This window comes from Panthera uncia, chromosome B4, assembly GCF_023721935.1.
Source record: "Panthera uncia isolate 11264 chromosome B4, Puncia_PCG_1.0, whole genome shotgun sequence".
NCBI lineage: Eukaryota > Metazoa > Chordata > Mammalia > Carnivora > Felidae > Panthera > Panthera uncia.
In genome coordinates this window covers 112,484,644-112,496,064 of record NC_064809.1, presented here as the reverse complement: position 1 = coordinate 112,496,064, position 11,421 = coordinate 112,484,644, and the positions used below count along the sequence as shown (strand labels likewise).

Sequence of the window (11,421 nt, the reverse complement as noted above, 5' to 3'; positions counted from 1 at the left end):
ACTGTTAGCCGGTTATATCCACAATCAGCACACTGACCTTGCAAGGCCAACAAGGGTGGCTGCCACTCCCAGCATCCGGCATCTGGGGGAGTAACTAACAAGGCAGTCTGCTCCAGGTCAAAGTTTATTTTGAAAAGAGTAGACTACCAACAATTTCCATTCCTGGAAACCAAATGAACAGTCTTCGTTGTTCTCACATTTTCCTTTGGCCACTTCTTTCTATCTGCGTGGAGTCGAGCTGCGTGTTTTCCTGTACTTCCTGTTGTTTGTTTTTCTGGGATCAGACGGAGGGAGGGTGCCTGTGAATGTATCGTACCAAAGGGATTTTTCAGTAGGTTCATAAAAGAGAAAATCATGGTTAACAAGTTCCTTCCTTGGCTATAGTAAAAGAGGTGGTGATGAGGCGAGCAGCGGGGCGGAGGAAAAGGAAGAACGAGATGAGGAAAGGCTCTCAGTGGGCAAAGTGCAAGCTAAGCTGGAAACAGAAATGATTTCAAAACAGCCAAACACTATTCTCTGGTGACTAACATGAAAGATGAAGAGCTTCAGAAAGCAAATAGTGGAGTTAGTTTTTCATCTAAAGAACCCAAGAGAAATTTTCCCTTTATCAAGTACCTAAGCAAAGAAATATGGAAGATGTTTGTAAATGTTCAGAAAAGCTAGGTAAAGGTTCTATTGTTATTCCTTCATCTATGCAATTCTGTTTAACTGTAAAAGATTTTTTCTCTTCTTGTGCAATACTCCCCATTCCCTGTGCCCCCCCCCCAACTCCTAGGCAAGATTATATCAACAATTATTATTTCTTTGGTTTTTTTCCATTCCAGTTACATCATGTGCAGTAAAAGTAAACATACTTATAACACTGCATGTTGTGTAACACAATACAGTTCTGCATTTTGCTAGTCCTCAAAACTTAAAAAGTAATAAACACTCTGCACTCCCATAAAATTAAATGCCTTGGTATTTCAAGTTCTTAGTATAATGTTTCTTAGCCCTTGCATTCCCAGAAACCTGTAAGGATAGCTCAGAAGAAACAACTATAAAAGCACAACAAATAATGGCTGTAAAACGATTATAAGAACTTATCTGATTTCATAAGAGTGAGCTGTGAACAGTCCCAGCCTAAAGGTTCCATACTTTTCTTTCTTATAATAAAATAGTCTAATAAGATTGGATACTTAAACTGTGTACTCCCAGGATCTTAATGAAGCTTTTGAATATAAATTGATATACAGTGGTATCACATCAAAATCTACCAAATCTAAAATTAATGATAAATCAGGTAAATCAAACTAGAAACAAATCAAACAATTTGAGTAATGCCAAATGTAAAACCCCCAACTGTATCTAAAACTCTGAAACACTGAGGTGATCTTATTTTATTTAGAAATGTCATGAACTATAAAAGAACCACAAAAATTTTAACTAGAAGAAATGAATCAAATTGTAAATTATATTTCTTAGTATCCTGTGAGAGATATTTCAGTCATTGAGTTGAAGATTTGTGTTCACTTCCTGAAAAATTGTGGAGTTTCTAGAAAAGCCTCCCAATTATCTTTCTTTGGTAAATTATATAACAAGAATCGCAAGGGGCAATAAAATCTCATGTTTATTGCTAAACATACATTCTGACAACTCTTTAGAACCAAATTCTAATTTCTAATCTCAGACACCTGGATTGCTTGCCCACAGGGTAGGGACTGGTCTTCATTCTTCATTCCTTATTGGTAATGCACCTTTCAGAGCAAACCAACCATGGTCCTGACAGTAGCAATGAGGATTAACTGATACACTTGACTCCTTAGCAAACACCAGTGTGGGGTATGAACACACATTACTAAACTCTAATAATAGGAGCGATGTACCATATTATCTGTTCTACCTCAATTACATACTGAGTCCAACCACTCTTTACTACCTGTACCACTTCTGCACCTGCCCAAGTCACCATCTTACCTCACTTGGACAACTTCCACAGCCTCTTGACTGGCCTCTTTGCTCCTTCCTGATCCTCAACAACCCATTTTTCCACTCCAAAGCCAGAAGAACCTTTCAAAACTATCTACTAGAACATGACACTCAGTGCGCCTGGGTGGCTCACTTGGTTATGCGTTCGACTCTTGGTTTCAGATCATGATCTCATGGTTGTGAGATCAAGCCTCACATCAGGCTCCATGCTGGGCATGGGCCCCGCTTGGGATTCTCTCTCTCTCTCTCTCTCTCTCTCTCTCTCTCTGCCCCTTCCCTGCTTGCATGTGTGTCCATGTGCACATGCTCTCGCACTCTCTCTAAATAAATAAATAAATAAATAAACATTAAAAAAAATCATACTTCCTGCACATTTTCTCTTCCCTTCTTCCTCCTCCTTATCCTTCTTTTCCCGTAGAAACAGACTGGGTGAACAACATCCTATGGTTGTTTTCTCCTTTTCAGGCTCTGATGAGAATGGGGCTAAGAGAATTGGCCCCTAAAATTGGCACATTCTTAGTAGTGATATTGCTGGAGTCATTAACACCTCACTTACCCAGAAGCCACATGTCTGATGAGCCAAACTTTCTAAAACACTACTGGAGAAGAACCAGAAATTATAGAAATGGGAAAGAAGACTCAGAGATATCACAAAGTCCTCACATCAAAGTTCCCTCATATTTGGGTGCCTGGATGGCTCAGTCTGTTGAGCATCTGACTTCGGCTCAGGTCATGATCTCACGGTTCCTAAGCTGGAGCCCCACGATGGGCTCTGTGCTGACAGCTCAGAGCCTGGAGCCTGCTTTGGATTCTGTGTCTCCCTCTCTCTCTGCCCCTCCCCTGCTTGTGCTCTGTCTCTCTGTCTCTGTCTCTCTCTCTCTCTCTCAAAAATAAAAGCTAAAAAAAATTTTTTTTAAAGTTCCCTCATATTTTAGACAAACCTAATAACCCCAGGCATCCCTTTTCCTACATATAACCAGAGAGAATATATTGTTGAGGATGGAGCTCTTGGGGCAGGCACATGGCAGTATCAGAAAGTGAACACTAATAGCCTGCCAGAGAGGAGGAGATAACAAAACTATGAAAAATAAACATGAGAATTTAAAAAACCAAACGATAATATATGGTACTCAGTGTAATGGAAAAACTCCACCTGGAGTAAACCCTAAGTGTATCACTATTTACAGCACAGTATTTCCAAAATGATCCTGAAATAACGGGAAGACGTTAGATGGTATTCCAAATATTTTCTTAGGAAGATGGAGAAATGCACAATATGTTTTAGTAAATTTTCCAATAAAATGGTTGCAATGGTTTTAAGAGATGCTGTTTAAAAGGTTATAATTCATTCATCCCTTAGACGAAAAATTCACTCTTCTGTGACAATGGTAATAACATGAATAAAATATTGACTGGCAAAGAAATTACTCTTGTTTAAGTTGAGTTCTCCTGCCAGTGGTGTGCTTATCTCAAGAGGGCACTCAAGGCTTCTCCCTGCCGGTGTGCCAGAGGAGGGGGCATCCCAGTACAGATGAACGCCAGGAGGCTATGAGTTCTCAACAGCTTGCAAGCTCCCTGGATACCTGACAAGCTAAGAGGTTGAGGTTCTATGCCTGTCTGGCATGTTTTCATCAGCTTTTCCCCATTGGACTCATTTCCTCTTTGGATTTTCCTCCCTCTTCCATCCTGTATACAGAAGCTGCCTACTACCTGGGAAGACTTAGCCGTTCTGCATTCAAAAAGTATTTATTAAGTACCTATTACAGATCAGGCCTTGTTTTAGATGCTGGGGATACAGGAGTAAACCATGAAGGCCCCACAATGAGTAGCTGATGCCAGCTCTTCCCTAGGCCTTCATTGTCATGTAGGGTACGGGATGAAATTAGGACACAGAGGAGGGACCTTCCAAATCAAAAGGAGATAAAAGCCTGCACAGAGGAAATGCTGGACTTCTCTGAAATGTGGCCTCCTAAGCCCACCACTCTCTTGTGAGGGATAAGGCCACATTCAGGAGCTGTATCCATTTACCATCAGATAGAGTCTTTGTCCTGACTGGTTAGCATACATCTTTTACCCAAGATAAGAAAAGCTACAGACCTTAGTACATGTCTGTGTCCAAATGTTCCATGTCTGCTAACCCACTAATCCACAGGGGACTCTGGCTCTCACAGTCTAAACTCACAGAGTTAATGTGACCAGTCTATTTTTCCTTAAGACTTAACAGGAGATACGGTCTCAGTAGTTGGCAAAACAAGGTATCAAAACTCCTCAGTGATCACTGCCTTTAATGTGAATGCCTTTAATGCCCTGCCTTTAATGTGAACATGGCTGATATGCATTTTTTTTTAATGTTTTTTTTTTTTTTTTTTTTTTTTGAGAGAGAGACAGACAGAGCGCAAGCAGGGGACGGGCAGAGAGAGAGAGGGAGACACAGAATCTGAAGCAGGCTCCAGGCTCTGAGTTGCCAGCACAGAGCCTGATGCTGGGCTCAAACTCATGAGCTATGAGATCATGACCTGAGCCAAAGTCGGTCACTTAACCAACTGAGCCACCTGGGTGCCCCAACATGGCTGATATCCTTATCTAGCAAGTCTAAATAGAAAGACCTTGAACCCAAAGGACCTCTACATTATGACTTAACTAGATAGTCACCATCCCCAGTCCTTCATGCTAACTATACTTTGGAATGCTACCTGGAAACTGTCAGCAAAAGCCCTGCCTTACCCTCCCCTGTAGTTCAGTGGGAATAAGGGCCTAGGAAAAGTTATGGCCCACACTTAGCAAGTAAAGATGCTTTCAAGAGTTCCTCAGCATAGGGCAAGCAGTTACTTGCCTGTTCCTCTCCTGCAACCTTCTGAAGGCAAAACTATCCTCCACTTCCTGCTTTTTCACTACCTTCTCCAGAGTCAGGTGCCTACGTGCACTCTACTGTTGTCAGACAGTCAGAAGTTCCTGCTTTGTTGCTATACCTCTTTGGATAGAACTTCTGAGATTAATAGTAACCATAGTTTTTATACAAATATACAAAATGATTCTGTTATCAGTGGAAACTGAGAACAGCAACTCGATATGGGTATACTTTATAAAAAAAAAACAACAAGCTTTTTTGTTAATTTGTGGGTAAAAGGATCTCAGTTTTAGGTTTTAAAACGTCAAGCCTTAAAAAACTGTTTTAAAACACAGAAGTCTTTTTGTGATAGCCAGCCTGCAAAACGACCCAATAATTCTTGCCTCCTAGTATTTACACCCCTTTGTAACCCTCCCACCCCACCCTACTCAGGGTGAACTGTGTAACCAATAAGATATTCCTGAAACAACAGAGGAGTGTGACTTCCAAGAGTAAGCCATAAAAAAACATTCTGGCTTTCACCTTGCTCTGTAAGACTATTCGCTCTGGGGGAGGCTGGCCTCCAGGCTGTGAGGATACTCAAGCAGCTCAGGAAGGAGCTCAGATGGGAAGGAAGGAAGACCTGCCAACACCCAGCCCCATGTGAGTTGTGTGTCAGTAAGCCCATTGACAGTGATAGCATGGGCAAGAAAGGCATCCCCTGGGCCCAATTACTTGTGGTGAGCCCTGATCGAAGCCAACGTTCTGGCTGGACCAGCCCTTGTGGTTCTCATGACTGCAGGATACGCACTTCAGCAAACTATCAGGGAACTTCGAAGAATAAGATTCTTTACTCACAAGCCCTGGAGGATATCTGACACACCCAATGGCCACACACCAAGATGGCAGGTAGAGAGGAAGGAAGAAGAGCCTGAGGCTCTGCCTTTATCGGGTCTAAGGGCTGGGTGCCTAGGAGTTCATGGCTTCACTCCTTATTGGCAAATTTAAAGCATTAAGGCATGAGAAGGGAGAAGCAGAGTCACCCAAATGGTCAGCTATCCAGGTTACCAGGGGCTTTCTAAAATGGGAATTTCGGGGCGCCTGGGTGGCTTGGTCGGTTAAGCATCCTACTTCGGCTCAGGTCATGATCTCACGGTCTGTGAGTTCGAGCCCCGTGTTGGGCTCTGTGCTGACGGCTCAGAGCCTGGAGCCTGTTTCAGATTCTGTGTCTCTCTCTCTCTCTGCCCCTCCCCTGTTCATGCTCTGTCTCTCTGTCTCAAAAATAAATAAACGTTAAAAAAATTAAAAAAAAAAAAAGATGCTTTAAAATGGGAATTTCATGGATGGGGGCAGCCTGGTTCCTTATCTAGTTGTTTTGCTAGTAGCTGTGTTACACAGCTAGAAATACATTTATTCAAGATGGATGTCTTTGAAGTAAATGCCTCAGCAATGAAAAACATAATGCCAGGCACTTACATTACAATAAAAAAGCCTAATGCTGGACACTTACGCTACATGAGTGGACCATCTGGGAAGTGTATTCTCCAGAAGCATGCCAGCCTTCACATCACTCAAGTCCCAGTTGACATATTGAGATGTCATGAGAGATCCCAAGCCAGAGCTTCAGCTAAGGCCCTTCTAAATCCCTGACTAAAAGAAAATGTGTGAGATAATAAACGCTTACTGTTAGCTGCTGCTAAATTTGGGGGTAATTTGTTATGCAGCAACAGATAACTAATATGAAACTTTATACTGTGAAGTTTCCAGCTGACAAATGAACCATTCGATGTTAACTATCAATTCATACCAGATCCAGCTACTACATACATTTGAATAAACAATACATATACACCTGTAGTCAACAGCAGGAACTCAAAAGTCAGACTAATTGGGTTCAAAGGTATGTTCTACACTGTGTGACCCGAGACAAGTTATTCATCTGTCCAGTCTTATAAAATGGGGATGATAATAACAGCACCTGTCTCATAAGATTGTTGTGAGTAATCCTAGTAAAGAACTATGTCAGGAATGTAGTAAGTGCTCAATAAATGCTACTTACTATGATTATGAGTAAATGAAGTTATTCTTTTTAAAAGGGTAAAAATGACAGTAGAATGAATTGGGAAAACACATTCACTTGGCTGCTGATTCTTTTTTTGGCTTCTGCAACATATAGGAAAGGGGGGGAAAGGAGCCAAGAGACCAGAGAAGGCAAACAAGATTTGGATTAATAAGCCTTAATCACATCTAACCAGGGAAAAGGAGGGTGACCATATAGTTTGCCATAAAAACAGGGATAACTCTGACAGTGAAAAGGAACCCTACTGAGAATGATATTGGTATAAAATAGGACGGTCCCTAACAAAGCAGGTACGTAAACATCCTTAAGTGACTACAGTGTGGGAAATAAAACAAAAACTGTTGAAGATGAGAATAAAGCTCTGGAAAGGAGATTCAAATTCCAGAGCTATCCTGAGAGGAGCAGTCAAAAGTAAAAATTTAGAGCCAAGCATGTAAATAAAGCATTATGCTAGAGCCTTGACTGAGATCAGTTCTAAGATTCCTTTGAGCAGCGATGGAGAAGTTAAGAGTTTACCAAAAGGTACCAAATAAATGTCTTATACCCTTAGTTTTTCTCTCACTGTATCATATGTTCAAATAAAGAGTCAATCTTCCTTAGGTTTTTAGTGGGGCAGAACACATACTAATGTAGGTTTCAGTTAATAGCGACTTTAAGTGAACTTCCAGTTTAGACAAAGAGGACAGGAAAACAGCATCAGGTCCTGACAGCTTGCCTTCACTGTCGGTAAAGAACCCTTGAGGAAATAAACACTAAGCATGCTGAACTTCCAAATGCAACTGGAAGTGACTTCCTATGCTTTGGGTCTAGCAATTCTTTATGGTAAACAATTCAGAATCTACTTTTTCCTATAATTATGTTCATGCTCTTTTTTTTTTTTTTTTTAAGCAAAAAAAGCAAGACTATACTTGGGGAAAGACTCTCAAGCTTACTTATTTATTTTGCTACCATATAAGAAAGAGTATGGTAAATACAGGCCCATTCCCAGGGTCAGTTCAATGAGAGCTCTCCCTGAGACTGGCTAAAATTAAGATTATTTACATTGAACTTGAACAGGGGCAGATGCCCTCAAAGAACCTCTTGTACAGCTTTTCTGGAAGCAAAATTTTTAACTATGTATCACACTAGAATTCCCCTTATTGTGACATCTATAATGTTTCTATTCAGAAGTTATGTGGTAACATATAATTAGGTAATTTGGATAATGACATGTACATTCAGGTCTCAGGACTTTACTGAATGTGAATGTCAAAATATATTTTTTAAAAGGCTAAAAATACAGTCGACATATAAATATGTAGTGAGCACATGTCAAAGACCTATGTAACTTATTAATGGGGAAAACAGCAAGGTGTTAAAAAAAATTGTTATAGCGAAAAAAAATAGTTATAGTGAATTTAAAAAAAAAACTGAAACAAGATCGCTAAATTACATACAAAACCAGCTAATGTTCTATAGGTCAATAAAACTTAACCCTCAGGTTATCTCTTCTACCTGACAAAAATCATTTACATCACAACAATTTTCTGTAAGTTAACTTCTAACTTTAATAGAGTCCAGGTACTAATTAATAGCAGTTAATACATAAAACAAAGTTACATTGTCTAGAGAATGAGATGACCCACAAAGTTACATTCTCTAGAGAATCTCCGATGACCCTTAGGTCTTACTGTAGAATGCTCTAGTATGATTTTAAAAGGTTATTACTTTTGTCTTATTAACTTATTACCAAGTTTCAGAACATTTTGCTTAAACTGAACAAACTCCTGATTCAGTTGTCCATTATGATAACAACTATACCTTTTTCCCTGAAAACCCACCTAATTAAAAAGCCAGAACAGAGGCTAGATCCGAGGTTCGGGTGTCAAACTTATACCCCGAAGTTCCTTTCCACATTGTACTTACCTCCCATTATCAGGGTCCTATGCCAAACAATGACATTTAGTCCTTAAGTGGCCCCACTTAGACAACAGCCCGTTTAAGGGCATAAATATGACATATTCTTGTTCATGTTCACCACAAAAGCCCAGATCTTGCTATTTTTTCATTTACATAACAAAACTTTACTGAGAACCTACTATGTACAAGGAGCGGTACCAGGTCTGTTTTTTTTTTTTTTTTTACACTGAACCAAATTCTGTATAAGAAATCAGCATAGCCAAGGGGCGCCTGGGTGGCTCAGTCGGTTAAGCATCCGACTTCAGCTCAGGTCACGATCTCACGGTCCATGAGTTCGAGCCCCGCGTCGGGCTCTGGGCTGATGGCTCAGAGCCTGGAGCCTGCTTCAGATGCTATGACTCCCTCTCTCTCTGCCCCTCCCCCATTCATGCTCTGTCTCTCTCTGTCTCAAAAATAAATAAACGTTTAAAAAAAAAATTTTTTTTTAAAGAAATCAGCATAGCCAAAAGAGAATGCCCCAAAGGTCCCAAAAGAAATGGACAAACACAAAAAAATCTATCATAAGTATAAAACCAAGGGAGGAAAAGAGGAAGGATTAAAAGAGAAAACATGTCAATGCTGGCAGCAAAGGATGGGTGTGCTGGACGATAAATGGACAACAGACAAAATCCCCAGTAGGAATAAAAACAACAGCAACGACAGGTAATAGGAGAACTGCTCAATATTACAGAAGTAATTGCTCATGCATTCTTTCACCAAAAAGCAATTTAATGACGATCGTTAATTGGATTTGAAGAGAAAATATAAAAAATAAAAGAGGGGCAAATGACATCAAATAATTTACATTTGAGTTAAAAACAAGGGAAATACTGGAATATTGCCAAAAGAGCTTAACCTTGCCAGTTTTTAATGTTACATGATGTCCCACTGAGAGGCAAAGTGGACTCATGCAAACCATATTCCTTCCTTGCTTAAAAACCTTCAGGAGCTTCTTGTTCTTCAAATGAAATCCATATTCTGGTTCAGAGCTTACAAGGCTCAGCAAGGTCTGGCCCACCTGCCTTTCCCTTCATCCCTGATCCTCTCTCCCCTTTGGTCATGAAGCTCCAACATGGCTTCTGAAGACCCTAGGAAGAACCAAGCTCCTCCCCATCTTAGGTCTTTCAAACTTGCTGGCTCTCTATCTAGGATTCTCCTGACATGGCTAACTCACTCTGTCCATCCTTTGGAACCCAACTTCAATACCACTTCCTCAGAGAGACCTTTCCTAACCACCCCAACTCAAGGAGCCCCCATCTGCCTGCATCTTACTATTTCCTAACTTCGTACACTCACTTGTTTCCATGACAGCAGGGATCTTGTGTACGTCACTAACCATTACATCCCCAGAACGGTACCTAAGCACTTAATATTATTGAAAGAATGCATGTGGTCAATATGAAGAACTAGATTACCACCCAACAGGTCCCACATCAGCGCCCTAGAATAGGTAGATTCTATTCCCTAGAATAGGTAATGCAACTTCTTGTCGCTTCTTGGAAGTCCTCCTGCTACTCCTACTAGGCCCCAGCCCATGAAGCAATATCAGCCCTCATGGCTGCCAACAGCTTCAGATAAGCCCCAGAGACATTTGGTTCCATCCTAACTCTCAGAAGGGCACACAGATTATTCCTTCTTCCAGAAGCTTCCGAGTCTGAAGGGTTACCAAGCCAGGATCAGGCTCTAAAGAGAGACTGGACACCCTGGTCAGGCCAGATACAAATGCTCACACTGTGGGGCCTTCACGCCTCTGCAGACCACTTCTCCATCAGTTGAGAAGAGTCTTCCCTCCCCGTTTCTAGATACACTGCAACTCCACCCAGGCCCTCGTTCCCTGCACCTCAGCCAAAGTCGGGAGAGAATTACTGGAAGGTATGTGAGGGGACAACAATGCTGGTAGATACTACTATTTATTGAACACTCATTCTGTGTGAGGCACTTTCACATAACAACATCACACTGACCTCAGAATCTAGAATTTTCTCAACCACCCTGGGAAGCAGATCAGATTTTTTTTTTCCCATTTTGTCAACTGAATAAACCATCTAAGGTCACATTGCTAGAGGGGAGGAGAGGCAAGATCTAGACTTAGGTATAACTACCTTGAAAAGCTACATTATTTCTGGCACCATCTGATGTCTTTACAGGCAGTTGTGGGAAAAGGATGGGAGTAGAGGGGAGGGGAAATGCCATCCTGACATCACTGCCCTGCTCCCCACCCTAACATTAGGAGGAAAGGAAATCTGGGGGGAGAAGGTAGAGTAATGAATACTAAGAAGAAAGAAAGAAAACCTCCCACCCCGGCTCTCCCCACTCTCCCCTGATGCTTCTTACCAGCCCCCCCCCCCACCCCCCACTTTGGTCTCGCACTTTCACCAGCACCTGCCTGACAAGAGCCTCCCCTCTCTGATTCTGGCCTGACTGAAACACTTCACTCTTGCTGCAGGGCTACAACAGTGTGATGGCTTAGTAGCTTCCCTAATTGGAATTCAACACATTTTTCCATAAAATTACATTACATTATGGTTACGGTTTATAATAGCAGTAGCCTTTTTATTTAAAAGAAGAAGAAGAAGAAGAAGAAGAAGAAGAAGAAGAAGAAGAAGAA

The 11,421-nt window shown here is 41.2% G+C and overlaps 1 protein-coding gene and 1 long non-coding RNA gene across 5 annotated transcripts in view; one reads left to right on the top strand and one right to left on the bottom strand.

The window, feature by feature from the left end:
- CRADD (CASP2 and RIPK1 domain containing adaptor with death domain) overlaps nt 1-11,421 on the bottom strand; it is a 193,507-nt gene that overhangs the window by 126,493 nt on the left and 55,593 nt on the right. The window lies entirely within an intron of this gene.
- LOC125919429 (uncharacterized) overlaps nt 8,987-11,421 on the top strand; it is a 135,241-nt gene continuing 132,806 nt past the window's right edge. The window contains exon 1 of the long non-coding RNA XR_007456779.1: nt 8,987-9,084. This is a non-coding gene — a long non-coding RNA (uncharacterized LOC125919429). The remainder of the gene's footprint in view (nt 9,085-11,421) is intronic.